Here is a 26,899-nt window from a genome sequence, read left to right on the forward strand (position 1 = left end):
CCCCTTAGCATTTCATCATCACTATCACTGTCCTGGTCAGGTGGTCGATAATAGATCCCTACTGCTATATTAGTATTAGAGCACGGAATTGCTATCCATAGAGATTCTATGGAACATGTGGATTCATTTAAGATTTTTATTTCATTTGAATCTACATTTTCTTTCACATATAGTGCCACTCATCCCCCTGACGCACAACCTGTTCTGTCCTTCCGAAATATTTTGTACCCTGGAATGATTGTGTCCCATTGATTGTCCTCACTCCACTAGGTTTCTGTGATGCCTATTATATCAATATCCTTCTTTATCACAAGGCACTCTAGTTCACCCATCTTATTATTTAGACTTCTAGCATTTGTGTACAAGCACTTTAAAAACTTTTCACTGTTTATTTGTCTGCCCTTTTCTGATGTGTCATTCTTTTTTATGTGAATATTTCTTGTCTGATCTGGCCCATCCTTTATCCTCTTCCATCCTCTCCTCCTGACTAAAACCTAGAGAATCTCTATAATAGACTCTCCTCTAAGAGAAGTCTCTGTCCAATCCATGTGCTCCTCTGCAGCAATCGGCTTTCCCCCATCTCTTAGTTTAAAACCTGCTCTGCAACCTTTTTAATGTTAAGTGCCAGCAGTCTGGATCCACTTTGGTTTAGGTGGAGCCCATCTGTGGGCTTGGCAGGGCTGAGCCCCGGCACACCCGGGCTTGCTGCATCAATTTTGAAAGTAAAAAAATTGCTTGAGCTCTGGCACCTCTTTCATAAGCACTGCTTGTTTCCAGTAACTGTTATAACGCTGGATATTCTTGTTATCCATATAATCCTCTAATCCTCCTTTGAACCTTATTAAGTTCTTGGCGTCAATGATCTCCTGTGGCAACAAGTTCCACAGTCTAATTATACGTTGAGTGAAAAAGTATTTCCTTTTATCGATGTTTGGTTTTCCACCATTCAGTTTCACTGCATGTCCCCTTGTTCTTGTGTTATGAGACAGGGAAAACAGAAGCTCCTGATCTCTCTTCTCTAGACTGGTGTTTGATATTTCTTTATCATGTCCCGTCTTAGTCATCTGCCTCATGCAACAGTTCCAGTCTTTTCAGTTTCTTCCTATGAGTTTTTCCAGGCCCTTAATCATTTTTATTGCCCACCTTGTGAACCCCCTTCACTCTGCACTATCCTTTCTGAGATGGGGGACTAATGCTGCACACAGTATACAGATGATGTCGAACCATTGATTTATATCAAGGCATTAGAATATTCTCTGCATCACCCTCAATCCCATTCCTTCCTTATGCCTCCTGACATCTTTGTTAGTTGTTTGTACCACTGCTGCTCACTGAACAGAGTTCTCCATTGCATTGTCTGCAGTGACACCCAGGTGCTTTCCCGAGTTGACAGAGTAATTTAGAATCCTCCCTCCAATGACATTACTTTGTATTATAGACATCAAATTTCACTTGCCCTCATGTTGCCCGCTCATCTGACTTTTGGGTTCAGGGAGTGAAGTTCCTCACAGTCCATTCTGGTCCTGACTAACCTGAAAAGCTTTGTGTCATCTGCAAATGTTGCTCCCTCCCAGCCGATTCCCTTTTCCAGATCATTAATATATTTAACAAGACTGGGCCTAGTGTGGAACCTTGAGGCCCTGATGGAAATTGACCATTTAACCCTCCTCTTTGTTTTCTCTCTCTGAGCCAGTTTCTGATCGATGACAACACTTTGCCTCTCACCCATGACAACTCAGTTTCCTTAGGAGACAGAATAGGGTTTAGAGGCTTCGGAGGTGTTGGAGTCATGTGAGCCCTGGAGAATGCTCCGGAGTTAAAATTAAACAGCAGCAAATCCAACTTATGCTGTGTGCGCGCCAGTGTCTGTGTCAGTGTGGAGGAATGCAAAGAGATGTGTTCCAGGCTCTCCCCTGAGGGGGCTTCTGAACTCAGTAGGGGGAGGGGGACTCACACACACACTCACATACACACCTCACTCCCCCTCAAGCAGCTGCACTGGCCAAGTACGGCCTTTGAGCACTTTGAAATGGGCAGGTAGTAGCGTGCTGTTCCCCATTAGCCAGGCAGTCATAGGTTGTTTTCACACAGGAACAATGTTTGCCCAGGTGCTTCTTTTTGGGGAGTGAATTAATCCCCTTCGTTCTCCTCAGCCAATAGCCCTCCTATCTCACATCCCACATGCAGAAGTGGACGCACCGCTGGCTACAATGGGCGTTACTCTCAGTGGCATTGCCAGCTTCTAAGAGGAGGGGGAGCAAACATAAAAAAGGCGCCCCCCTTGAGTCCTCCTCCGGCCACGCCGCCCCTCCCCACCATGGCTCCTCCGGCCCTGCCGTGCCACCCCCGTGCCCTCCCCCCTCGCTCCTCCAGCCGCGGCTGCCAGCCGCCATGCTGCATCCCCCTGCTCCTCCAGCCGCACCCGCCGCCCTCCCCATGGCTGCCGGTCGTGCTGCGGGCCGCCAGCCTGCGCCCCCCCTCGCTCCTCCGGCCACGGCTGCCGGCCACATGCCGCACCCCCCTCGCTCCTCCGGCCATGGCTGCCGGCCACATGCCGCACCCCCCCTCGCTCCTCCGGCCACGGCTGCCGGCCACATGCCGCACCCCCCCTCGCTCCTCCGGCCACGGCTGCCGGCCACATGCCGCACCCCCCCTCGCTCCTCTGGCCACGGCTGCCAGCCGCAAGCTGCTGTGCAAAGGGGGCTGCACCACTGAGAGATTCAAGGGAAGCCAGAATAGTGCAGACAAGGCCTCGGGACAGCCTTTCATGATCCAGTACAACCAACCCCTACCACACAGGGCTGCCCACCTGTGGGGTTCGTCTGTGGCACCCTGCCAGGGAGGAGGCAATTCAGAAATACACCAGCAAAAGCAGAGAGCCGTGGAAGGGCAGCCGTCCAGCACTGAGGGCTCTTCTAGAAATCTAAACAAACTAATCTAAATAAAAATACTAAATAGAATTCTGAATAAAACTGGAAGCCTTGAAAGCCTTGTCAAAACAGCTACCAACACAGATGAGGTTAAAAAAAAAAAAAAAAAAGACTTGGACAATGCATCACATACAGATCAGCTGGTCTAGACAAAAGACATCCAAGTGTGTAAGTGCATGCACACTTACTGAACCAATGACAAGTCCTCAGACTCATGGATCCCAGAGAAGGTATCCGAAGGCAGGAAAAAGGACATGTGGCACTGATCTTTAGAACAGAGCAGCCGAACATTCCTGGCTCCTATCACCCCACACAGAAAGTCGGGCGTCTTTCTGAAGTCTTATCCTCTACAGATAAGAAGAGGAAAAGTGCTAAGAGAAAAATCTTCAAAACATCTATGAAAAACATATACAGTGAAAAGAAAGAGTCAAACCTCACATGGCTGTGCAGCTGGGGTGCTGCAATCGCAGATTCCTATGTGAAGCCCACCTGTCCTGCTGTTACCTTGGGCTCCCTGTTTGTTGTACTCTGCTCATTGCCTCTTGTCTTGTACTTACATTGTAAGGTCTTGGGGCAGGGACCAGCTTTCTGTTATGTGTGTACAGTGCTTAGCATTGGGGGATCTGACCCCAGACTGAGGCCTCTGGTTGGTACTGTAAGAGGAGGTTACTTACCTGTAACTGGAGGTGGGGAACCAATTAATTAATTTGCACTGCTCATCTTGAGTAGTACAAGACGGTATATTCCTGGGGTACAGTGCTGGAAGCTGCGGGGGGATTCGTCTGGTGCCTTTCTCTGTGCAATTCATGAGTGGCTCCAGGAGCATTCATGCAATCTAGCTGGGTGTGAGGCTCCACATGCGGTTGTACTGAGTGACACCAGCACCTGGAGGGGTTTGCTGCTGGTCACTAGCAAGGCATTGTGAGACACAGCTCAGGCTGGAGAGAGTTCAGGAGGCACAGCGGTCCCACAGTCCCAGGCTGCACCCCAGGGATCCCGTCACACTGGGATAGTCCTTAGGAGTGTGGATTCCCTTCAATGGGCCATCAGCATGTCTGGCTCCTCCATTGTTGCTCCTGAAAGGCTGGTTATGGGTGCTCCCAACCTCACAACATATTTTTGTCACACACACATAGCAAAACTTCATAACTTCCTATACAATGATGGCATATACAATCCAACAGGCTATTAATGTTCACCAAATCAAGACATCTAAAAATGATACCTCACAAGACATACTTTGTACAGAACATATAGTTATATGATGGGGTGAATATGGGGGTTCCAGGGTGCTGCTGTGAGGTACAGAGTGCCATAGCTGCTATGTGCACCTTGATGGAATTGAGAGCAAGTCCTGACGCCTTCAGGGATAGAAGGTAGTCCAAAAGAAGGGGAATGTCCACGTGCTCATGGGCAAGACCCATCTGTCGGCCCAGAAAGTGAAAAATTTCCACTTAGCCCAGTAGGAACACGTTGTGGACTCTTTCCTGCTACTTGAGAGGATGTCTTTTACTCCTGACGAGCATCCCCGTTCTAGCAAAGATGCTCGTCCAAAAACCAAGCTGTGAGGTGAAGTGTCTATGGATTGGGATGCCTGATCTTGCCACTGTGTTACATAAGCAGTTTCAGGAACATTGGCAGCTGAAGAGGGAGACAGTGACATGCGAAGACGGAGGGGAAACCAGAACTGGCATGGCCAAAATGGGGCAATTATAATAACCATAGCCCTCTCCTGCCTGATCTTGTGGAGGACAAGTATCAGGAGCAGTAGCAGGGAAAGGCATAATTGGTTCAGTCCGATCAGCGATGACAAGGTCACCACCTTGGGAATGGGTGCCAAGGCCCCCTCTGGAGCAGTACTTGATGCATTTGCTGTTGGCATAGGAGGCAAAGAGGTCCCTGGTTGGAGTACCCCATTGGGTGAAAACATCACTGACTAGAGTCGTGAAATTCCCATTTGTGGTCAGCCACAAATTTCCTGCTCAGAGAGTCTGCAGTCACATTCTGAGTCCCTGGAAGATAAGCTGCCGACAATAGGATCTTGTGGGTGATGCACCAATCCCATAGATGAACCACTTCCGACCAAAGTGCTGGTGACCGCCTGCCCCCTTGTTTGTTGATGTAATGAATGGTGATGCTGTTGTCTGATATGACAAGATCATCATGAGAGTGAATGGATGAGAGAAATGCATGGCATGCCTCCGTACCACCCGAAGCTCCAAAATGTTGATGTGCATTCTGGATTCCCGAGTGGCCCAAGTCCCTTGTGTCATGCGGGCGCCCCATCTGGTGTGTGACGTGTCTGATTATCATCATGCTCGGGGAGGACAGCAGGAAGGGTATCCTGGTGCAGACCTGACCCAGGTCCATCTACCAGTGGAGGGAAAGGAGTACCTCTGGAGGAACTGCCAACAGGAGGTCCATGGTATGTAACAAGGGAGAATAAACACTCTGGAGCCACAGCTGGAGGCAGTGAAGGCAAATATGAGCAAAGGTGGTGATGTACGTGCAAGCCACCATGTGCCAAGGAGGGAAAGCCAAGTCCAGACCGTAATAGAAGGACTGGTGACCATCTTGGCAATCAGCTCTTGTAGCGTCTGGAACCTGTCACTTGGTAGGCAGGGTTGAGCCGAGATCACATGGATGCGGGCCCCAATGAATTAAAGGGATTGTGTGAGATCCAAAGTCGATTTTTTGACATTTTCTCTGACCGCCAAGGAGGAGAGGGGTCTGAGCAACATGGAGGTTGAGGCTCAAGCCTCCCTTTTGGATCATGCTGCTAGCAGCCAGTCATTGAGGTAGGGGAATATGAGGACTCCCTGACATCAGAGGTGGGCCGCCACTCCAGAGAAAACTTTGGTGAAGACCCGAGGAGCAGTGGTGAATCTGAACTGTAAGACCTCGTGTTGGAAGTGTTAATGGCCTACTGTGAATCTCAGGAACCTTCTGTGGGTTGGATGGATGTCTATATCATAGAATATCAGGGTTGGAAGGGACCTCAGGAGGTCATCTAGTCCAACACCCTGCTCAAGGCAGGACCAATCCCCAACTAAATCATCCCAGCCAGGGCTTTGTCAAGCCTGACCTTAAAAACCTCTAAGGAAGGAGATTCCACCACCTCCCTAGGTAACCCATTCCAGTGCTTCACCACCCTCCTAGTGAAAAAGTTTTTTCTAATATCCAACCTAAACCTCCCCCACTGCAACTTGAGACCATTACTCCTCGTTCTGTCATCTGCTACCATAGAGAACAGTCTAGATCCATCCTCTTTGGAACCCCCTGTCAGATAGTTGAAAGCAGCTATCAAATCCTCCCCCCCCATTCTTCTCTTCTGCAGACTAATTACCCCCAGTTCCCTCAGCCTCTCCTCATAAGTCATGTGCTCCAGACCCCTAATCATTTTTGTTGCCCTCTGATGGACTCTTTCCAATTTTTCCACATCCTTCTTGTAGTGTGGGGCCCAAAACTGGACACAGTACTCCAGATGAGACCTCACCAATGTCAGATAGAGGGGAAAGATCATGCCCCTCGATCTGCTGGCAATGCCCCTACTTATACAACCCAGAATGCTGTTAGCCTTCTTGGCAGCAAGGGCACACTGCTGACTCATATCCAGCTTCTCGTCCACTGTAACCCTTAGGTCCTTTTCTGCAGAACTGCTGCCTAGCCACTCAGTCCCTAGTCTGTAACAGTGCATGGGATTCTTCTGTCCTAAGTGCAGGACTCTGCACTTGTCCTTGTTGAACCTCATCAGGTTTCTTTTGGCCCAATCCTCTAATTTGTCTAGGTCCCTCTGTATCCTATCCCTATCCTCCAGCATATCTACTACTCCTCCCAGTTTACTGTCACCTGCAAACTTGCTGAGGGTACAGTCCACGCCATCCTCCAGATCATTAATAAAGATATTAAACAAAACCAGCCCCAGGACCAACCCTTGGGGCACTCTGCTTGATACCGGCTGCCAACTAGACATGGAGTCATTGATCACTACTCATTAAGCCCGATGATCTAGCCAACTTTCTATCCACCGTATAGTCCATTCATCCAGCCCATACTTCCTTAAGTTGCCGGCAAGAATACTGTGGGAGACCGTATCAAAAGCTTTGCTAAAGTCAAGGAATAACAAGTCCACTGCTTTCCCCTCATCCACAGACCCAGTTATCGCCTCATAGAAGGCAATTAGGTTAGTCAGACATGACTTGCCCTTGGTGAATCCATGCTGACTGTTCCTGATCACTTTCCTCTCCTCTAAGTGCTTCAGAATTGATTCCTTGAGGACCTGCTCCATGATTTTTCCAGGGACTGAGGTGAGGCTGACTGGCCTGTACTTCCCTGGATCCTCCTTCTTCCCTTTTTTAAAGATGGGCACTACATTAGCCTTTTTCCAGTCATCCGGGACCTCCCCCGATCGCCATGAGTTTTCAAAGATAATGGCCAATGGCTCTGCAATCACCTCCGCCAACTCCTTTAGCACCCTCGGATGCAGCGCATCCGGTCCCATGGACTTGTGCTTGTCCAGTTTTTCTAAATAGTCCTGAACCACTTCTTTCTCCATCGAGGGCTGGTCACCTCCTCCCCATGCTGTGCTGCCCAAAGCAGTAGTCTGGGAGCTGACTTTGTTCGTGAAGACAGAGGCAAAAAAAGCATTGAGTACATTAGCTTTTTCCACATCCTCTGTTACTAGGTTGCCTCCCTCATTCAGTAAGCCAGCCTGCTCAGCCCGCTGGGTGGGGGGTTCAGGGCAGAGGGCTGGGTGTTGGGGCGGGGACTCAAGGTTAGGGCAGAAGGCTGGGTGTGTGGGGGGGTCACGGCATAAGACTGGATGGGGGAGTTCAGAGCAGAGGCCTGGGTGGGGGGACGGACTCAAGGTCAGGGCAGAGGGCTGGGTGTGTGTGGGAGTGCAGGGCAGAGGGCTGGGTGTGGGGGGGGTGCAGGGCAGAAGGCTGGGGTGTGTGTGGGGGTGCAGGGCAGAAGGCTAGGTGTTGGGAGCAACTTGAGGTCAGGGCAGAGGGCTAGGAAGTGTGGGGGGTGCAGGGCAGAAGGTTGGGTGTGGGGGGGGTTCAGGGCAGAGGGCTGGGGCTGTGGGGGTGCAGGGCAGAGGAATGGGTGTGTGTTGGGGTTGGGGAGTGAAGGGCAGAAGGTTGGGGTGCTCAGCTCATGGGGGTGCTCCCAGCCCCCTGACCTGAGCGGCTCAGGGCAGGGGGCTGGGAGGGATATGCCCTGTTCCACCCCCTTCCCCCAGGCCCGTCCCTCCCTCTCTCTGCCGGCTCTACGGAGCAGCGAGCACGCTGCGCTCGGCTCTGCTCCTCTGGGGGGGGGGCGGAATGCACCATGTTGTGGGAAGAAACGGGGGGGGGGGGAAGCTTGGCTGTCGCAGGACCAAGCTTCTGCCTCCTGCCTCCGCAGGGGAGAGTGGTGGGCGGGGGAGGGGGGGGGCTGAGTGTGGCGGGGGGCCGGGATCTCCTCCCCCCCTGCTCTTCCCCCAGCGTGGTGCATTCCGGCCCCTCCCCCTGCTCTCACCGGGCAGCAGCGTGCCGCTCAGAATCGGCTCGCGCGCCGTGTTTGGCACCTGTGCCGTAGGTTGCCGACCCCTAGCTCAGACATTAACACTCAGCAACCAGTGCCCCAGAGGTGTAGGGATTCCCCACCTCTCCTTAGGGAGGCTGAACAGCATTTCCCCAGCTGGACAACAAAGGCCTGGGAGAGGTGAGGTGGGGGATAAGAGTTGGCTGCTGGGAGGAGTCAGGGCTCTCCCTGGGAGTCTGACTAAGGAGGTCAGAAGGAAAGAGAGCTTGAACCAAGGGATTCACTACAGCTTGGCTGGGCTCTGGGCTGACCAGGCTGCATTATGCTTTAACCTTCTTTTCTCTGTGCTAAGAGGGGTCATCCTGTGCAGCATCTGAGGGTACATCTATACCCAGCCGCTAGTTCGGCGGCTGGCAATCGAACTTCTGGGTTCGACTTATCGCGTCTTGTCTGGACGCGATAAGTCGAACCCGGAAGTGCTCGCCGTCGACTGTGGTACTCCAGCTCGGCGAGAGGAGTACCGCGGAGTCGACGGGGGAGCCTGCCTGCCGCGTGTGGACCGAGGTAAGATCGAACTAAGGTACTTCGAACTTCAGCTACGTTATTCACGTAGCTGAAGTTGCGTACCTTAGTTCGATTTGGGGGATTAGTGTAGACCAAGCCTGAGGTTCTTCGAGATGGTTGTCCCTGTGGGTGCGCCATTTTAGGAGATTGTGCGCCCTGCGATTGTAATCAGAGATTTGTAGTAACAGTGCCTGGTTAGGTCGCACATGTGTTGTTCCCATCTCACGCCACCTCAGGCAGTTAGCTAGTGCTGTGCGATGAACCCCCCGCCCCCAGTTCCTTCTCTACTGCAGAGTATCTAGTGTGAAAACTCTGAAGTAGAGGGGAGGAGGGTGGGCAGTGGAGCACCCACAAGGGGATACATCTCGAAGAAAAAACAGTTACTTACCTCTCGTAACTGTTGTTCTTCAAAGCGTGTTCCTCATGTCCATTCCAATAGGTGTGTGTGCGACGCGTGCACGATCATCAGAAGGTTTTTCCCTTAGTGGTACCTGTCGGTGTCACGGAGTCCCTGGGTGATGCTCTGGAACTGCTCCCTACAAAGCCAGTCAGGACTCTGGTGAAGTCTCCTCTCTGTGAGCAGACTGTCTTCAGGGCACGGAGCTCACATGGCTTCCACCTGCCAGGGTCTGACCTTTGGAGCATTCAGCATCCTCTGCCCCTCCGTGCGCTTCCCACAGCGAGTCCGCCCTGGCGGGGTCCTGGGGAAGCCACAGGGTCCTGCACCCCCACTTCACATTCAGATGTGACTCTTAACCAGCCGGTAAAACAGAGGTTTATGAGATGACAGGAACATGGTCTAAAACAGAGCTTGTAGGTACAGAGAACAGGACCCCTCAGCCGGGTCCATCCTGGGGGGCAGCAAGCCAGACACCCACGTCTGCACTCATTCCTTGTCCCCAGCTAGCTCCAAACTGACTCACTCACCCTCCAGCCCCTCCCCTCTGGGCTTTGTTCCTTTCCTGGGCCAGGAGGTCACCTGATCTCTTTGTTCTCCAACACCTTTAGCCATCTCCTTACAGGGGGGAAGGGCCCCGGCCATTAGTTGCCAGATGATAGAGTCGGCCATATATGTGCACTGGCCCTTTGCTCTGCAACAGTCTCAACCCCTAGAGACTTAAGAAATGCACAGGGGAAACTGAGGCACCCACACAGTAGTCAGAGGAAACATTAAGAAAAGTCCCACTTTGTCGCAGTCAGGTCGGCTGTGAAGACCCGGGAGTGGCACCTTTATGACCGTGTATATAGGTCCCTGCCGACCCGCCATCTCCTCAGTTCCTTTTTGCTAGAATACTCCGACAGAGGGGAGGCGGACAGGATTTGGAATGCACATGAGCAACACATCTCGAAGAACCATAGTTACAAGAGGTAAGTAACCTTTTCTTCTTCAAGTGATTGCTCACCTGCATTCCAATAGGTGACATCCAAGCAGTTCCCCTGGGGGAGGGGTCGGAGTTCACCTGGTTGCTGAATGCAGGACTGCCCTGCCAAAGGCTGCATCATCCCTCGCCTGCTGGGTAATGGTGTAGTGTGATGTGACGGTGTGGCTGGAAGACCACGTTGCTGCCTTGTATATGTCCTGGATAGGGACCTGCGCCAGGAATTCTGCGGAGGACGCCTGTGCTCTCGTGGAGTGCGCCATAAGCGGATGGGTTGGAATTTTTGCCAGGGCTTAGCAAGTCCTGATACAGGACATCATCCATGATGAAATGCACTGGCACGAGATCGGGAGCCCCTTCATCCTTTATTGCAATAAAGAGCTGCGATGACTTACGAAATGGCTTTGTGCGCTCAGTTAGAATGCTAGGGCATGCCTGATGTCCAGGAAATGGAACGTGCGTTCTCTGTTACTGGCATGAGGCTTAGGGAAGAACACAGGTAAAAATATGTCTTGGTTCACATGAAACTGGGAGACTACCTTTGGCAGAAACGCAGGGTGAGGACATAGCTGCACCATGTCTTTATAATAGACCATATGGGGGGCTCGAAAGTCAGTGCTCTGAGCTCAGATACTCTTCTGACCGAGGCTATGGCCACCAGAAAGGCCACCTTCAAGGAAAGGTAGGACAGAGGGCAGGTTGCCACAGGCTCAAAAGGGGGCCCCATCAGTGTGGACAGGACCAGATTGAGGTCCCACTGGGGAATGGTCTGTCATACCTGGGAATAAAGTCTGTCCAAGACCTTGAGAAACCTGCCCACCATGGGATTACCGAAGACAGACCTACCCGCTGCCCCTAGGTGAAAGGCCAAAATAGCAGCCAGGTGTACCCTGAGAGATGATATTGCCAACCCTTGCTGCTTAAGGTATAACAGGTAGTCCAAAACAACGGGAATTGGCACTAGCTGCGGTTCGGTTCCCCCTGCAGAGACCAGATGGAAAAATGCTTCCACTTTGCCAAGTATGTGGCATGAGCAGAGGGTTTCCTACTTCCCAGCAGGACCTCCCTCACTGGGTCCGAACACTGAAGCTCAAGAAGGCTCAGCCATGGAGTTTCCACGCCATGAGATGGAGGAACCCCAGATTGGGGTGTTGCAGATGGTCGTGATCCTGTGTGATGTGGGCCAGACACACGGGAAGCGCTACTGGTCTGTCCAACAACATGGTGAACCAGTGCTGGCAGGGCCATGCTGGTGCCATGAGGATCAAGGAAGCCACGTCCCGATGAGCCTTGAGGAGGACTTTGTGTACGAGAGGGAAGGCAGCACGTGTACTGCAGGTGACTCGTCCATGAAAGGTGAAAGGCGTCCGCGATGGAGCCTGGGCCGAGAAAAAGGGGAAAGAGCAGAACCACTGGCACTTCCTGTTGCTCCACGTCACGAACAGGTCTATGTGGGGAGAGCCCCACCTCTGGAAAATCGAATGTGCGATGTCCAGCATAAGGGACCATTCGTGACCATGAAACGAGCGGCTGAGGTGATCAGCTAGCTGGTTTTGCACTCCCAGAAGGTGTGACGCCTCTACGTGTATCTAGTGGGTGATGCAAAAATCCCACAGCTCGAGGTCTTCCTGGCACAAGGGAGAGGAACAAGCACCATCATGTCTGTTTATATAGAACATTGCTGCAGTGTTGTCCGTCAGCACCAACACCCATGCACCCTGCAGGCAGGCCTGGAATGCTTGACATACCAGACAAACTGCCCTCAGCTCCCTTACATTGATGGGCAGTGATAGTTCTGCATGGGACCATAGGCCTTGGGTTCTGATATTGCCCAGGTACCCTCCCCAATCAAGCGCCAAGGCGTCCATGACTAGGGATAGAGTAGGACATCCCGCACCGAGGCCGGGGCACTGTGCACCGATGATGGCTGTGCCGCTTCCGGTGCCGGCTGTGGGCGGAGAGTGACTCCATCAGGAGGAGCTTCAAATGATAGTCCTGCTCTCTCTTAGTCCTAGGTCTAAAGCTCCTGAAAATTAGGCACTTACCTGTCTGATGGCCCTCTCCTAAATACTTGAGACAGGCAGCGTGCGGATTGCCTGTGGGCATAGGTTTTGCACACCTCTCGCATGCCTTAAACCCCTGCGACCGAGGCATGTCCCGGTGCCTGGGGAAACTAGGGTGGGGGGGAAGCCTCCCAAAGTAAGTCCAACTAACTACGAACTATTATCTAACAAACTAACATCTAAGAAAAGGGAACCATTAGGTAGGCAATTGTGAATGCAAGAGGCTGAGATGCTCCAATGACCGTCACTGGCGGTAAGAAGGAACTGAGCAGGCGGCAGGTCAGCCATAAAGGTGCCACTCCAAGGGTCTCCACAGCCGACCCGATGGGTACCGCTAGGGGAAAAACCTTCTGACGATCATGCACGCAGCGTGCGCACACCTATTGGAATGCACATGACAATCACTTGAAGAAGAACCTCCGTTACTGCACAGGGTGAGGAACCCTCACTACTTCAAGGAAAATCCCTGTTAATGCTCCACTTAAGATGACTGTAGAGCAGTGCTTCTCAGTGGAAGGGAGGGGCTTCAGAGATGCAATTGTGGTGAATAATAAGACGGTAAGTCCAAATAGAGCATCTGATGATGAATGCTGCTGTAATGCACACTATTGTGTGAATGTATGGGCTAACGCCCAGGTTGCTGCTTTGCAGATGTCCATAATGGGGACATTATCAAAGCAGATAGAGCTCTGGTGGAGTATGTGCAGGTTCCGGTGGGGGTTGAAGCTGTTGTTGATGAGAACAGAAGTCAATGCATCCAGAGATCCACTTAGCCAGTCTCTGTTTAGATACTGCATCTCCTTTTGAGATGGAGTCTGCAGGCATGGAACCCAGCCAATGGAAGCAGCGAACCGCAGCCACAGGGAGCTGAGGGGCTCCATGCCTGCAGTTGCTCAAAGTAAACAAAATGTCCTGACCCGCCAGCAGCTTACTCTGATGGACCAGGAGCCAAAGTTTGCAAAGCTCTGAAATATAGGATCGGCTTATGAGAGGGTCATACAGTTTTTGCTATTTTTTCCTAACCATCTTGGGGGGGTCAGCTTATAAACGAACAGGCTAATGAACGAGTATATACAGTAATTGTGATCTTACATATAAAGCAGGCCTTGTAAGGTATCGGGAAAGGTTATGATCTGCTGAAAGTCATTTCTCTATCCATATATGTATAGCATTAATGCATATGAAGTTATGAGAATTGTGTTGTATGGTTGTCACTAAAACATGCTGTAAATTGTGGAATCAGCCAGATATTAGCTTCCCAGAGGCAACAGCAAGGAAAGTAACCAACACCAGGGCGGAGTATCAATCAACCCCATCAACAACCATTGTCCAGCAAGGGAGCTACAATGCAATGACTCACCTGCATGGGGCCACCGGACAGGAATTGCTCAACCTTGCTGGGAGACTCAGCAATGCCCCAGACATGCCTGGACTTGTGTTTTCCAAGCACATGGACTGAGGGTATAAAACAGACAGAGTGGCCATATGCTTGGCTTTTTCTCCTGCCCCCCCCCCCCCCCCCCCCACGCTGCAAGCAACTAAGACGATGACAAGACTCCAACAGAGGAGATTGGCCCAGGTTTAAGGAAGAAACCTGTATGTTAAGGACTGAAATATCCAGTAGGGTGAGAGAAACTGCTTAATCTAGATGTTGCCCAGTCTAATAGGGTTGAGAGTTTAGACCATGTGGCTATATTTTCTTTTTTTCCCAGTAACTAACCCTGGCTTTTTGCCTATCATTTAATATCACTTAAAATCTACCTTTTGTAGTCAATAAATGTGTTTGTTTATCTTTACCAGTGCATTTGTATGAAGTGGTTGGTAAATCTGCTCAGGTTGAGCAGTGCAAGACGGTATATTCCTGGGGTACTGTGCTGGGAGTTGGAGGGATATGGCTCTGGTGCCTTTCTCTAGGTGATTCATTAGTGGCTCTGGGAGCATTCATGCAATCTAGCTGGGTGAGAGGCTCCACATGCGGTTGTGCTGAGTGATCACAGCACCTGGAGGGGCTTGCTGCTGGCCACAAGCAAGGCATTGTGAGAGACAGCCCAGGCTGGAGAGAGTTCAGGGGACACAGAGGTCTCACAGTCCCAGGCTGCACCCCAGGGGGATCCATCAATGTTGATTTTTGTGCATTTATTTGTAGGCCTATATGTGTGAAAAGAGCTACTGTGTTTTGAGCAACAGAGGGTCCTGTGGCATCTTTAAGACTGACAGAAGTATTGGGAGCATAAGCTTTCGTGGGTAAGAACCTCACTTCTTCAGATGCAAGTAATGGAAATTTCCAGAAGCAGGTATAAATCAGTATGGAGATAACGAGGTTAGTTCAATCAGGGAGGGTGAGGTGCTCTGCTAGCAGTTGAGGTGTGAACACCAAGGGAGGAGAAACTGCTTCTGTAGTTGGATAGCCATTCACAGTCTTTGTTTAATCCTGATCTGATGGTGTCAAATTTGCAAATGAACTGGAGCTCAGCAGTTTCTCTTTGGAGTCTGGTCCTGAAGTTTTTTTGCTGTAAGATGGCTACCTTTACATCTGCTATTGTGTGGCAAGGGAGGCTGAAGTGTTCTCCTACAGGTTTTTGTATATTGCCATTCCTGATATCTGACTTGTGTCCATTTATCCTCTTGCGTAGTGACTGTCCAGTTTGGCCAGTCATCGCAGAAGATGTGTTTTGAGTAGCTTCTGGTGCCCCTGGTCGAGTTGATGCTTTCAGTATGATCCCTTGTGTGCGGAGGTGAGACGCCACCACCGTGAAGACTTTTGAAAATATCCATGGGGCAGTGGATAGTCCAAAGGGCAATACTTTGCACTGAAAGTGGTCTGCTCCTAGAAGAAACCAGAGGAACCTCCTGTCTGAGGGAGGTATTGATTTATGAAAATATGCATCCTGGAAGTCAAGGGCTGAGAACCAGTACCCTCTTTCCAGTGCTGGAATTATGGTTGCTAATGTGACCACCCTGAAGCATTGGGTCTTCATGAATTTGTTGAGTTTTCTTAACTCAAGAATGGGCTTCCATCCTCCAGTTTTTTCTGGGTTAGGAAGTAATGTGAACAGAATCCCCTCCGTGTTGTATTGGTACTGGTTCTACTGCTCCTAGGTGTATGAGATGGTTTAATTCCTGTCACAGAAGATGTTTATGAGAGGGATCCCTGAAGAGGGACGGGGAGGGAGGGTGGGTGTGGGGATGGAGGAGCCAGTCTTGATTATCTCTAATACCCATCTTTCTGACGTGATGGTTTGTGAGGCTGGGTGAAATGGGGTCAGATGGTCTCCAAATGGATGGCAGGTAGCAGGTGTTTCCAGCACTTGAAACTGTGGGACTCTCAGACCCTTGACAAAAACTTGAAAATTGTTGTCTTGAGAGAAGTTGCTGGGATCTCGAAGGCTGGGGAAGAAGCTGTCATCATCTTGCAGGTCTCTGTTTCCGTCTTTGTGGGTCATATTGCCTGTGAGATTGTGTGTAAGGCGCAGACCAAAATCTTTGTCATGCATAGTACTTGCCCTGTTTTTTCTTGTTCATAGGTATGTATATCCCCAGGAACTTCAGCATCGCTCTGGAGTCCTTCAAGGGACTCTTCAGTTTTGTCTGCAAATAGTTTAGGGTCTTCAAACAGAAGATCCTTGACCGTCAATTGTATTACTCTGGGAAAACCACAGACGTGTAGCCAGGATGCGTGTCGCATGACTACAGCTGTGGGAACAGACTGCGCCATGGTGTCTGTGGAATCCAATGAAGCTTGTAATGCTGTTCTTGCAAGCAGATGACCCTCAGAAATGATGGCCCTCAATTGTTCTCTCTTTTCTTCCAGCAGGAATTAAATAAATTGACAGTTTTGAGAAATTTGTGTTTTTGTACTTAGCCAGTAATGCCTCGTAGTTGGCAATCCTGAATTGTAAAGTCCCCGATGAGTAGGCCTTACGACCGAAGAGGTCTAGTCTCTGCCAGTCCCTATCATACGGGGTGGTGCTGGAGTGGTGTTGTCTGCCCATTCATTCACTGCCTCAACCACCAGAAAGTTTTGTGTGGGATGCGAGAAAAGGAATTCCATTCCCTTAGAGGACACATAATACTTTTTGTCCAACCATTTACAGATGGGTGGGATTGTTGCCGGGGTCTGCCACATGGCTTTTGCCAGTTCCATGAGTGCATCATTAATTAGTAAAGCAATTTTGGAAGAAGTTGATGTATGCAAAATATCTAGGAACTTATGTTGGGAGTCAGCCACTTCCTCTAGTAAAACCGTCCAATGAGTCTACCACTCTCTTAAAGAGCTCCTGAACTTGTTTAAAGTCATCCCCTGCAGTGAGAGATGGGGGTATGATGGTTTCATCCAGGGAAGAGGATGAGAAATTTGCTGCTGGTGCAACTTCCTGGTCTGAAAACTCCTCCACCTTCCCAACTGCCTCTTCTGGGGACTCAGAGGGTCCCGGTACCGAAGGTGAAGGGAAATGTTGTGACCTCACCTTGGGTGAACTGGGAGGTTTGTGTTGTTCTGGGAGGTATGCTGACCCATGGGTTCCAGTAAGGCCACTGTGGTGGAAAAAGCAACGATGGCATCCATGGGTGCCCACACTAGCTCTGAGGTTCAGACCCTGTATGATAACCCCTTTGCTGTGATGGACCTAGTCTGGTAGATGTGTGGATGGGGGGGAAAGAGTGGTGTGAGAAGCAGATTTCTCCTTCGTCATTGTAATCTTAATCACTCAAGAAGGGAGGGGCAGCGTGGTGAGATAGCTCGGTACCGATCGAGCTGGAATGTCAGTAACAAGAAGAGGAGATTCCGGCATTGAGGATACTAGCAAGTCTTTATGGAGCAGGAATTGCTGCGATACTGGGAGCATTGGTGCCACTGAAGGTGTTCCGGGTGTTACTGTCGGCTATGGTATGATTGCCGGTGCTGAGGATCGCACCATATGGGTTATGCCAATAGAAGATGGCACCATGGTCTGTAGAAGTCCCAAGTGTCTCGTAGTCTCCAACGGTGCCAAGGCAGAGGGTTTCAATTTCCCTTTGTTGCCCTTGTCTGAGCTAGCCTGCTTAGGGCCTTTTGCTCTTGGGGTACTCGCTGTACCAGATGATCCCACTATCTTGGCTGTGGAAGGTCCCGGGGCAGTTGGTACCAACAGGGTATGCAGAGTTGGGGAATGCTATTTCTTGGGAGATTCCTGGGAAGGAGAAGTTGGAGCCTGCTTTTTAGTTGCCTTCTTGGCAGAGTGCTCTTTTGCCTGAGCCAATAAAGCAGAGTCTCCATCAGAGGCTGCAGTGGGAGACCGTTGTCCGAGGGGGTGGTGAGTCAGGCTTGCAAAGGAGAACAACTACTCTACTCTAAAGGGTCACTAACAACTGAAACAATTTCCTAATATGAGAGATTTTTTTTTTTCATAAAAAGGTAAGTAAAATGAACAAGGAAGGAAAGTTAACTATAAGCTAATAGACAACTAACTCTTAACTGAATAACTATGCTATTTAGGGTTAGGTACAGAGGTGCTGCTAAGTGCTCTGACTGAAGCCAAAGGCAGTAGAGAAGGAAAGGAGCACTGCGGTATGTAACCACCTGAGGCAGCGCGAGACAGGGACAGTGCATGTGCAACCCAACCAGGCACTGCTACTACAAATCTCCGATTACAAGTGCAGGGGTGCACAATCACCTGAAGTGGAGCACCCACAGGGACTCTCCTTGAAGAAGAACCTAAAGATTTCCTATGCTGTGTTCCACACGACTAATAAGCCCTACTGTTTTGACAACGCTGTGAGAGTCACTGCAGATGTGAGGCGAGGTGCATTAATCCCTGAAGCGCATCCAAATCTCCAACAGGGTCTGTCTCAGTTGAACTCACTAAACTGAGCTCATGATGTGAAGCAAGAGGGCTGCAGACCCAGAAGCCCAGGTTATGGAGGTGGTAAAGCCGCGTGGCTTACCCTGGAGGAAGTCTGAGACCCTAGGGGATCTGGCACACTGAAGCAGTTCCTCCTAGAGACCGTTCCAAAGGTGGGCCATAGCAACAATCCTATCAACCCATGAGAACTTCTATCTACCATATATGGACAATTGAGTGTATAGAAACATTATAAAAACCACTAGCTGGACCTGGTCTAATTGTTATTTAAACTGTATATTATTAAGCAGAGTGAGTTCATGCATACATGCGTAGTTCTAAATCTCTCTCTTTGGAATATGGCTTAACTTGGTTATTGTGTAAAAGCAAATGTATCATTACTGTATACTTCTTTATTAACTAATATAATAGCTTCTTATCAGGACTGTGCACATGAGCCAGTAGCCAGGCAAGAGATCATCCCACGAGCTGGAAACTTTCAAAACAGGAGACTCCAAAGTCTAGATGGAATTATTGGTTACATTTCAGGATTATTCAACTCTGGAATGCCTATTTGGAACAGGGGTAATATGAAAAAATATCAGCGGATCCTGTGGCATCTTTAAGACTAACAGAAGTATTGGAGCATAAGCTTTCGTGGGTGAATGCCCATCAGGCAGCAGAAACAGATTCAAAGAACCCATAGTTCATGGTAATAAGGGCCTGGCTACTGAAAAACAAGTTCACAAGCTACTATATGCATGACCATTGCAAAGCTATTTAATCAACACAACTGGAGATTATTTACCTGTATCTGGAGGTTCTTTGAGAGGTGTGATCCATCTCTGCATTCCACACAGGGGCGGCTCTAGGCACCAGCAAAGCAAGCACGTGCTTGGGGCAGCCCATTTGCAGGGGCGGCAGGGATCCAGCATGGGAGCTGAGAACCAACAGGGGGCCCTGGGAGCTGTAGTTCCTTGGTTAGCTCGCTGCCTATAGAGCCAGCCCTGGAGCAGGGAAAGAACTACATTTCCCAGCATTCCCTTGGCCACTACCAACAGGAAAGAGGGGGAGGGAGTGAGGTAGCTGAGACCTCATGCTGCAGTGAATGGAGAGCTGCACTGTGAGCAGGGATACCATATGTTAATATTCAAAAAACAGGACACTCCACAGGGAGCGAGGGTAGCCCCACCCTGCCACCATCCACCCCCTCTGACTGCCCCCACAGAAACCCCAACCCATCCAACCCCCCCTGCACCCTGGCCCCTGATCACTCCCTCCAGGGACCCCTGCCCCAACTGCCCCCCAGGACCCCACCCCCTATCTAAGCCTCCCTTCTCCTTGTCCCCAACTGCCCCCTGCTGAGACCGCCCCAACTTCCCCCCTAGGATCCCACCCCCTACCTGTCCCGACAAATCCCCGGGACTCCCATGCCTATCCAACTGCTGCCTGTCCCCTGACTGCCCCCCCGAACCTCCGCCCCATTCAACCCCCCCAGCCCCCTTACCGTGCCACTCAGACCAGCATGTCTGGCTCCGCGCAGCGCCAGACACACTGCTGCATACATGCTGCTGTGCTCCCCCGCGGAGCCATAGCCCCCTCCCACACCCCCCCAGCACCTGCCTTCCAGATTTGAACACCTCAAAATTCAGGAGTGCTCAAGCTCAGTTTGGGCAGCTGTTACTTCATTTCTTCCAAATCAAATATACGGATCCACTGTAACTTGCTGTAGAAAAAGTAGGATAAAATTGAGCAAGAAATGCCTCCCAGTGGTTATTAGGACTGGAATTGCTATTTTCAACAGCCATTGCCTTTTTGTTTGTTTGTTTAAAAGGAAGACAGTGATATTGCATTGGCAAATTCCCTATAGAAAGAAAGAGTGGAAGAAAAGAATAATAAAGGCACCTCAACTTTTCCTCATTTATGTAGGACAGTCTTATAATATGCATCCAGATATCCTCCAATCACACAAGGTGAAAATTGTTCCACTTTACTGCAGTTCTGTAACCATATGGGAACCAATCCTGTCTGTGTTCTGTGCAGATCTAAAATTCATACTGAATGACCCGCCGTGGGAGCGAGTGACCAGTGACCCAGGGCTGCAGCAGAAGGGTGCAGGTGTGGGAGAGGGGGGAGAGAGCGCCCAGGGCTAGGGCGGCAGGAAGTGTGTGGGGGGGCAATGTTGGGGGGGAATGAGGGAGCCCAGAGCTGGGGCGGCAGGGGGTGTGGGTGGGTGGGGAGAGCCCGGGGCTGGGGCAGCAGGGGGGCACGGCGAGGACCCCAGGGCTGGGACAGGGGGCAGCCAAAATGTTTTTTGCTTGGGGCTGCAAAAAACCTAGAGCCGGCCCTGATTCCACACATGGGATATGCATGAGCACCGTGCGCCTGAGGTCAGAATTTTTTTTAGCAAGCCATGTCTGTTGGTAGACACAGGCGCCGTAGCTCTCTTTGAGCTCTGAACCGAGGATATAAGGGACACTGTGGACAGAGACCTCTCCAGTTCCTGCTCTTGCCACAAATCCAGATAATCCTCAGCAGAGGGGCTGGAGCATGAGCAGTGGAATACAGATCGGGACCACACATCTTCCAGCACATTCAGTTACAGGTAAGGTAATCGCCATTTTTTATTTGAGTGGTGGTCCCTATGTGTATTGCACAGGTAGGAGATTAACAAACAGTGGTCAAACAGGAAGTGGATGCGAGGACACAAAAAGTGGTAGCTGACTGTAATACTACTGTCCCCACAGTTGGATCTGCAGCAGAAGACTGGACCAAAGCATAATGCTTTATGCAAGGATCTCCAGGTGGCTGCCCTATATATCTCTAGTACAGGCACGTCTCTCAGAGATGTGGCAGAGGTTGCTTGTGCTCCGGTGGAACGAGCCCTCATCCCTCCGGGGAAGGGGTGGGAAATGTGAGCTAGCTGGCAGCAAAAGATAATACAACCAGAAATCCATTTTGAAAGTCTCTACTCAGATATAGCTTGACCCTTGATCTCTCTGCTATGGTTTGGAGCACGAGGAGAGCTACGGCACATATGCAGACTAATGGACACTGCTTGCTAAAAAATCCTGAACTCAAGTGCATAGTGTGTGCGCATATCCCACATGTGGAATTTACATAGGGACCATCACTAGAAGAAGTAAAAATTAATGAATTAATTGCAGTAAATAATATGAAGGCAAGAGAAAACAGGGTTCACAGAAATATGTTTATGAAGGTATCTATGACATAACTGGAATATGTTTTATGCTACATGTGCCATGTAACATGTCTCTGTAAAGGTTATGATCTACTGAATCTATTCATCCCATTTGTATGCACGTATCATTTTTGTGTTTGAAGTTATGAATATTGGCTGTGTACTTGCTTGATTTCTAAGTAGCCTTAGGAAAGCATTTGGTCAGCTTCTTGATGGTCTCTATCTTTACTATAATTCTGGTCTCCTATGCTAAGTGTCCTATAACATCTTGCATTAGCTGAAATAAGCTTTGGCTTAAATAGTTATGAAAGTTGTCAGGATCATGACCTATGATTATTTTACCATAGCAACAGGTAAGGAGTTATATTGACAAACCAGTACCTGGAATATGAGTATCCAAACAAAGAGAAGGGAAGGAACAGAGCAACAAGATAAGAAACTGGGTTGAACTGATGGCATGGAGTTTAGTGACACGTAAAGAGATGTCTAATGTGTAAAATCATCCTATAAATACTATCAGCTGAAATGCATAACTTTGGGAGTGGACCATCTGTGTAAGGTGAACGTAACAACACTGCCTGAGATAGCTTCCAGAGACCACAATCATAATGACTCTTTTTTTCCCCATAGTATATTCTTATTGGCTCTGGCAGTAAACCTGACAGATAATGGTTCTTTGGTCTTCTGAATATATTTCATAACAAGCCAAAGTGAGTTAAAGCAACTGACTATGCAATTTATCAACTACCATTAGGTCAAGTAGCAGGGGCTTGTGATTGTTACTGATGGCTTGGGGTGATGGCTGTAGCAACCTAGGAGCCTTAGTCATGGACCAGGACCCCAATGTACTAGGCGTTGTACAAGGACAGAAAAAAACCAGATGGCCCTTGGCACAAGGCGCTTACATTCCAAGTATCAGACAAGAGACTACAGATGGATAGACAGACTAACGGGAGTACAAGGAAACAATGAAACGGTATTGGTCAGCATGATAGGCTGTGCTCTCAGTGTCCTCTGGCCTAATCTCTGTCATGTTTTTTGTAGGCATCACTACAAAAGAGTTTTGAGAAGGGATCTGACGGTGAATAATGAGGTAGCTTTGAGGGTTTTTATAGGGAGGGCCTTCCAAGCCTGAGGGGCAGCATGGGAGAAAGCATAAAGGCACTTGTTTGAATATCGAACAGGTGGGCAGTGGAGGCTGGCATCATGCACCCATGTGTCGACAACTTGATAGCAAATGGGATAGGACAGGGAGGATGAGGATTGACCAGGAAGGCCTGACAGTGAACACAAGCAGCGACAGAGAAGCGTGTGCCAGTGAAGGGATGCACAGAGAGGGTCGCCAGAGCCAAGGCAACAGGCTAGGACAGCAGGATAATGTCGCACTACAGTTGCTTTAGCACTGAAAGGAGTCTGTGAATATTATCTCTGCCCTGGTTACCAATCACTAACCATTTCTTTGCTCCCTAAGCAGACTCTTGGACAGCACTTTGCCCACACCCAGGACTCAGAGAAATGGCTGCAGACCATAGGAACACAGATGTCATGGTGTCCACCTAACATCAGAGAAGCTGTTCCAAAAAGTCTCATTACATTCAATGTGTTAAATGAGAGAAAATGCAAACAGTGCAGCATCAGCTACTCTGTGCCATGGGACACACTGTGCAGCCTGGAGACTTAGTGTTACTGCTCCATGGAGACCAAGGCATGGGGGACAGGAACAGGTCCCTCATTTTCTCTGTTCTGGGCTAGAACCCAGCTCAGAGATGGGGGAGTCATCCAGGTGAGGGCTTTGGCCTTTGGGAGGCAGCTGCTCCCCCTGGCAGCAATGCCTTCCTGTTTCTGTGAGGGTCTCAGTTCTGGTATTGATGCTAGAAAGGCATAAGGAACAAATCAAGTTCATTCCCTATCCCCAGCACCAGACATCCATGGCCTGCCAGAACAGCAGGTCCAAACCCCCACAGTGACCTTGCCAAAGCACAGAGAAAACTCAAAATGGTAGATTGAAAATCAGCACTCTAATTGTGAGCTAAAGGAAAACTGTGAGACAGCCTGAGTGATCAGATTTCTTAACCAAAATGTAGTAGGAAGAGCGCCTGAGACATAAGCCCTTGGATTAGAGGCCTGGTATGAGGCAGGATCCGCTCACAGAATGTGGCAAAACAGGGCTGATATTGCAGAAATACACATTCCTAAGAAGTGCTAAGCACAGAGTACTTACACAAACACATCCCGATATTAAGTGGTAGCAGATCATCCGGATATCAAGGATGGTACAAAAACATTCCCCAAGGATAACAGGAACAAACTAACCCCTCCTAAAAGATAAGGTCAGGATGACAGTACATAATAGAGATGTTTTGATCGAACCAACACGAGCAAGGTGATGGGTGATAACTAGTCACATCAAGGGGCAGTAACCATGTCAGAGGCAGTACTAACTTGTTTGTATCGGGATATAAAGATGTATCCCAGAGGGAGTATCTTTGACTAGCTGAGGGGGGAATGGAAAGTCCTGCCATTTACTGAACTGCATCCCTTAACACGGGCATACATGTCTTAGTATTGTGAAAAAAAAGAACTGGGGGGGCCTTCTTTATGCCAGCCAAAGTAACACTGAAGGCCCATAATCAGGCCCTCTGACAGAGGCTCAATATACTGACTGCCCTTCTAGAAGGCAGTACAGGCCAGGGCCTGAACAAGACTAAGCTGTACAATTCCCTGCCAAATTCGGTCAAGAATTATGACCAGAGGAGGGAAGGGGAGGGAGCAATGCGGAAGGCCTCAGCAACATAATAACCACTTGTTTATGAAATATAATAACCGCTTACATGAAGAAATTGCTTCTAGTAAAGGCCAACTTCTCCTGTAGTTCTAGCTAACTGTCAAACTATCCAATCATATATCTTCTTTGGGCGTCCTGTGATAAGCCCCTATGCCCTTAACCGTAAAATCCTGGAAAATAATATGTACCTTGACGAGAAAAAACATCCCAACTGATGCCAAGTACCACCCATGGCGGAAACCACCAAGAACCCCCCCACCCAATATGCACCCAATTCTTGTAAAATTATTAGGACGGTATCGGGAAAAAGGGACAGACCCCAACTCTTATTACTCGGAAATGACGTATTATTTGTACTATGCTTGTGGTTTGAAGGAATAAAAGCAGCCTGCGTAATGTGCTAGGTGTGGTAGTTTTTGGACTGCTACCCCAACGCGTTGGTATGTATTGCAATAAACTGGCCTCAGGCTTGAGTCTGTGAACTAAAATCAATGCGTGGGTGACTTTTTCCACGACAGTATCCTCATAGAGTCTGCCCGGTGCTATTACAGTGCTTTGTCGACAATAAACCTGGCTGGGTGCCTTCGCACCTTAACGGATCTTGTGGTCATTGGGCAGTTTGCTTGAGGTCTGCTGCGCCAGCTGTCTGCGCAGAGCTGGGAGAGCACACAGGGAGAACACACACGCAGCCAAACATCTAACCACACAAAGTACACTGCATTCATTCTCCAGCTATATTAGAAAAATCACCACCAAGATTTCCATACAGATTTGCACAATGACCCCAGCTCTTGGTCATGTCATCATCACCTCCTCCTGCCAGAATCAGAGAGTGGCCCACACAGCAGCTCCCCAGTGGCAGAGCATGACAAAAAGCTGCAGAAAGTTCTTCTCTCCCAGTGTCTTGTCCATAGGGTACAGAGCCAGCCCTGTGCATGTGGAAGAGGCTGCCATCTCCCCAGGTGCTTCTACCAGATGATGGAGGGCCCTGTGGTACCAGAGGAGGACGGGGCCTGAACCAGGTTTATCTGTAAGAGGGAGGGAAACAAGTCTCAGAGGAGAATGTAAAGGCAAGGTGGGGAAGGCAGGGAGGGCTCTGCGATTCTCATACTATGAGCTAACGAAGGTCTGTGAAGTACCCAGAATGCAGATTGCATAGTAGTTATGTTTCAAGTACATCTGACTACCGGTGCAAGACACAAAGCACAGCAATCAACAACAGAACTGAAGTCTTCACAAGAACTCCTGAAGAGCCTCTCAGTTGCCAACAGATCTTCACCACTCAATACACACACAGAAAAGCCAAAGAGAGTAGATGGGTCTTATACCATGGACTGAACATCACTAAATCCAGACTCAAGGTTTGGGGACAGGGAGAATGTTCCAAAGTCCAGGAGCTCCTCCCCACCTCCTCCTATTTAGCTTCAGAACTATGCATGATCTCAGATGCTGCAGTGTCCATGGGGAGAGAGGTGCCTCTTGAGACCTAAACCATGAAAAACCTTCCCATGGAGGGCAACTGGGACCAGTGCAGGCTCTGGAGCACAGGCAGAACTGTGCTCTGTGGGGAACACTGTTTAAGTAGCTGCAGTTATTGCTGGAGATACTTTACCCCAACCTCCTCAACAATCTTGCCCCACCAGGGGAGATTTGGGACATGGCTAGGCAGACTGTCTGTGCCAAGGGATGGTTTCTGCAGCAGGGTCTAACTTACGGAGAGAAGCCAGCTTCTTGCCCTCTCTTAGGAAATGACAACAGTGACATCAACACCTCTCCACTGGCTCTCACCAGCCAGGTGGGGCATGGCTCTCACCCACTGCCTGTACATTCATTAGATATGCATTAGTCAAACAAAGTTATTGGGCCCAATACAGAAGAAGCTGCATAAAATTCTCTGACCTCTTCTGTACAGGAGGTCATCCTAGATGATCTAATAGTCCCTTCTGGCCTTACAATCTATGAATCCCCCAGCACCACAGCTAGCATCATAGGCTGACACTCTCTAAGGTGCCACAAGGACTCCTTGTTGTTTTTGCTGATACAGACTAACACGGCTACCACTCTGAATCAAGCAGAGAAGACTGTCCCCACCACTCCTCGAGAACCAGCTGTGCCCCTGTGGAGGCAGCCAACATTGGCCTGAGCTGTTGTTAATTCAGTCTTACCCTCTGAGTCTCCAGCTCCCAAAAGTCTCAGGAACCCTGGATTTCAGGTTCACACACTTGCATTCGTTAGAGGAGACAGTGGCCACTTCACTGTCCTTGTTCAAAGGCTTTGCTTCCAGAATCTTGCCTTTTCTCCAGCACTGATTTTTTCCTCTATGCCTCCCTCCAATCCTGCCACTCTGCCGCAGCTCTTGACCCTTGGAACAGCCTTCCTGTCTGGCCATCTTGTATCAGAGGTCACCCCCTCCCCAGTGCCCTCTCTGCCCTCCCCGTGCCCTCTCTAATCCATCCCACATACTACAGCTACAATACCCTCCCTCTCCTGCTGCTTAGACTATGTCAGCCTTGCTCAAACCCCATCATTGGCTGCTCTTTCCTCCCACATCAAGTCCCAGCTTTTCTACCTCACCTGCACAGCTCTGCCCCCTGCTTTTCTCTCTCCTCACTATCCCTGCTACACCCCAAT

The 26,899-nt window shown here is 49.7% G+C and overlaps 1 protein-coding gene across 1 annotated transcript in view; it reads right to left on the reverse strand.

Moving 5' to 3' along the window:
* Window positions 1-21,478: 21,478 nt before the first annotated feature.
* Window positions 21,479-26,899, reverse strand: part of LOC128839162 (myosin-IIIb-like) — a 127,541-nt gene continuing 122,120 nt past the window's right edge. The window contains exon 30 of the mRNA XM_054031895.1: window positions 21,479-25,296. The gene's annotated coding sequence lies outside the window, so the exon portion shown is untranslated. The remainder of the gene's footprint in view (window positions 25,297-26,899) is intronic.

Source organism: Malaclemys terrapin, chromosome 6 (genome assembly GCF_027887155.1).
Source record: "Malaclemys terrapin pileata isolate rMalTer1 chromosome 6, rMalTer1.hap1, whole genome shotgun sequence".
NCBI classification, from domain to species: Eukaryota; Metazoa; Chordata; order Testudines; family Emydidae; genus Malaclemys; species Malaclemys terrapin.